Source organism: Mastomys coucha, unplaced genomic scaffold, assembly GCF_008632895.1.
Source record: "Mastomys coucha isolate ucsf_1 unplaced genomic scaffold, UCSF_Mcou_1 pScaffold15, whole genome shotgun sequence".
Classification (NCBI taxonomy): domain Eukaryota; kingdom Metazoa; phylum Chordata; class Mammalia; order Rodentia; family Muridae; genus Mastomys; species Mastomys coucha.
In genome coordinates, this window is record NW_022196897.1 from 155125932 (window position 1) to 155129680 (window position 3749).

Below are 3749 nucleotides of genomic sequence, written 5' to 3' on the forward strand. Positions count from 1 at the left end.
CCCCCCCCCCCCCCGAGAATTTGGCAAAGCCAGAAGATGAAAGCCCAAAGAGTCAAATTCCAGGACCAAACCCGTGCAGCTTTACCTCTTGCAAGGCCAAAGGCTCAAGCTTTCCTGGTCTGGGGCCAAGTTCTTCCCAGACGTAGCCCTTGCTCTGGTCTAAGAGAGAGCCTCGCTTTCACTTTCTGACCCTTGACCGGTTCCCTCTGGAGACTCACCTGTCTGTGGCTCCATGCTAATTTTTCGCCATCCTTGTTGAGTTCCGGATTTGTGCTTTCTGGTGCATGCTCAGCTTAGTTCTCTTAAGGATGGTGGCACCGTGAGGTGGCTTCGATTCTGATTTCCTGTGCCGCCTCGGGACCCCTCCCTCTCAGGGACCCTGGCTTTGTTGCCACGTTGGGCTGTGGGGAATCCTACCATGTTCCCATCGCTTTTGGCTTTACCCCCTTAGATTCACTGCTGCCCTTTGCTTGTGACTTCTGTTTGCACAACCGACCCTTTTCTTTTTGCTTCTTTGAGCCCCTCTGTGTCGTTCCTTGGGTGCCATCCACCGTAAGTCTGTTTTTCCTCTTTTCCTTCCTGTTCTCCTTTCTAAGACAGGGTCTCTTGTTGCTTCGGAACACACCGACTGGCCAGCAGTCCCGGAGATCCACCCGCCTTTACTTCCCAGCGCTGGGATTACAAGCTTGTGCCCTTTCGCTCCCTCCATCAAATACGTTCTGGAAAATCAAAGTCAGGTTCTCAGATTTCACTTCACTGACTAAGCCTTGCTCCCTGCTTTAGGAACTGGACTCCAAAGCTTACCTAAGCATGCACCACTGAGAAATGCATCTGGGCAACTGTACACGAGTGTGTGTGTGTGTGTGTGCACACACACGCGCGTGCGCTCGTGCGCGCTTTCAGGTCAAATTTCAGAGTATTGGTTGCTCTTTCAGAGGACTAAGGTTCAATTCCCAGTACCCACATGGCAGCTCGAAAGTGTCTGTAGTTACCTTTCCAGGGGATCTGACTCCCTCACACCCTCAAACACACAGTCAAAGCACTAATGTACATAAAATAAAAATAAATGAACTATTTTTTTTTTTAAAAAAATGTGCTTTGCGCAGGGCAGTAGTAGCGTATGCTTTTAATCCCAGCATTTGGGAGGCAGAGGCAGGTGGATTTCTGAGTTCGTGGCCAGCCTGGTCTACAGAGTGAGTTCCAGGACAGCCAAGGCTACACAGAGAAACCCTGTCTCGAAAAAACAAAAAACCCACCCAACCAACCAACCAACCAAAAAAACCCTAAAAAACCAAACCAAAACAACAACAACAACAAAAAATGCGCTTTGCACTATCCTTGTGTGGAATGGCCACTAGCAGTTGGCTTGCTGGAACATGGCACAGTAGTTGGCATGGAGCAGGACACTTGGACGCCAGGGTAGAAGCTGTACGTTGACCTCAGCAGACTCAAGGATCAGAGACACAACAGGAATGAGATCAATGTCCCCCACACCAAAATCCAGAAGAGATGCAGCTGAAGAGCAGAGAATGGTAGCAAGTGACACTGTGCTCGTCAAGGTGACCAGTCTAAAGTGTCCCCACCTTTTCGAGGCTGCCCAAGGGAGGGAGAGGCTGGGAGGAGCACATGCTCATGCATGCAATATACCAAACTAGATGGTTACTTAACTCAAAGTGATGCGGTTTGTCTAGAAGTGACTACACTTTCTGCTATCATAAAGACTGGTGACTTGAGGCAAAAAGGTTAAATGGAGGGCCGAGGTGTTGGCTCCAAGGTGATGATTCTGAGGTGATGGCTCTGAGGTGATGATGGCTCTGAGGTGATGATGACTCTGAGGTGATGATGGCTCTGAGGTGATGATGGCACTGAGGTGATGACTCTGAGGTGATGGCTCTGAGGTGATGGCTCTGAGGTGATGATGGCACTGAGGTGATGACTCTGAGGTGATGGCTCTGAGGTGATGGCTCTGAGGTGATGATGGCTCTGGGGTAATGACTCTGAGGTGATGATGGCTCTGGGGTGATGGCTCTGAGGTGATGACTCTGAGGTGATGATGGATCTGAGGGGATGATTGCTCTGAGATGATGGCCCTGAGGTAATGATTACTCTGAGATGATGGATCTGAGGTGATGATGGCTCCGAGGTGATGGCTCTGAGATGATGGCTCTGAGGTGATGGCTCCAAGGTGATGATGGCTCTGAGGTGATGATGGCTGTGAAGTGATGATGACTGTGAGGTGATGATGGCTCTGAGGTGATGATGGCTCTGAGGTGATTGCTCTGAGGTGATGATGGATCTGAGGTGATGATGGCTCTGAGGTGATGATGGCTCTGAGGTGATAGCTCTGAGATGATGGCTCTGAGGTGATGGCTCTGAAGTGATGGCTCTGAGGTAATAGCTCTGAGATGATGGTTCCAAGGTGATGGTTCCGAGGTGATGGCTCCATCAGTAGTGTGAGGATCTGAGTTCACACTTCCAGAACCCATGTAAAAAAGCCAGGTGTGATGGTGTGTGCTCATAATTCCAGCTCCGACTGGTTGGAGACATGATGATTTCTGAGGCTCACTGGAATATGCAATATATATTATGTATACTCTCTACTTCAGCTTATCTAGATTCTTCTTCTTTTTCAAACACAAATCTTCGATGATAATCATATGAAGTTTTTTTTTTCTTTTTCTTTTTTTTTTTTTAAAAAGACAAATCTTACACAGCCTTACATTTCAATTTTTTTCTTTAAAAGGAGTGAGTTGTGTACAGGGGGGTTAAATGCTTTATAGACAAGAAAAAAACTGTGCTAGAACCAACTTATTCATCATCATCATCTTCTTCATCTTCGTCTTCTTCCTCCTCCTCCTCTTCATCCTCCTCATCTTCCTCTTCCTTCTTTTTCTTGCTCCTTTCAGCCTTGACCACCCCGTTTTTCGCTGCATCGGGTTTTTCTTTAGCTCTGTAGGCAGCAATATCCTTCTCGTACTTCTCCTTCAGCTTGGCAGCCTTCTTCTCATAGGGCTGCTTGTCATCAGCTGCAGTGTTGTTCCACATCTCTCCTAGTTTCTTTGCAACATCACCAATGGATAAGCCAGGATGCTAGCCTTTGATTTTAGGGCGGTACTCAGAACAGAACAAGAAGAAGGCTGAAGGAGGCCTCTTGGGTGCATTGGGGTCCTTGAACTTCTTTTTGGTCTCCCCTTTGGGGGGATGTAGGTTTTCATTTCTCTTTCATAACGAGCCTTGTCAGCCTTTGCCATATCTTCAAATTTCCCCTTTTCTTTAGCAGACATGGTCTTCCACCTCTCTGAGCACTTCTTGGAGAACTCTGAGAAGTTGACAGAAACATCCGGGTGCTTCTTCCTGTGCTCCTCCCGGCAAGTTTGCACAAAGAATGCGTATGAGGACATTTTGCCTCTAGGCTTCTTAGGATCTCCTTTGCCCATGTTTAGTTGATTTTCCTCCGCAAGGTACAGAGTCGTCCAGTGCCCGTCCGGCTCTCGCTTGCCCTGGCGCTGTCTCTATGGAGCTCAATGTACTGCAATGGCTGTCGAAGTTTTTTTTTTCTAGTAAAATATATTCACAACTTTGCTATATTGCTTTAACAACAAACGAGACTGGAAAAAGATGGGTTAAAAGACAATACACTAGGCTGGGGTGTGGATCAGTGGCAGAGCATTCGCTTGCCTGTACAAGATCTCAAGTTTAATCCACACTGATGCAAAAATAAAGGTGGGGGGAATATGCTTTAAAAATGG

General features: G+C 47.5%; 1 pseudogene; it reads right to left on the minus strand.

The window, feature by feature from the left end:
• Window positions 1-2716: 2716 nt before the first annotated feature.
• Window positions 2717-3453, minus strand: LOC116092550 (annotated as a pseudogene).
• Window positions 3454-3749: the final 296 nt, after the last annotated feature.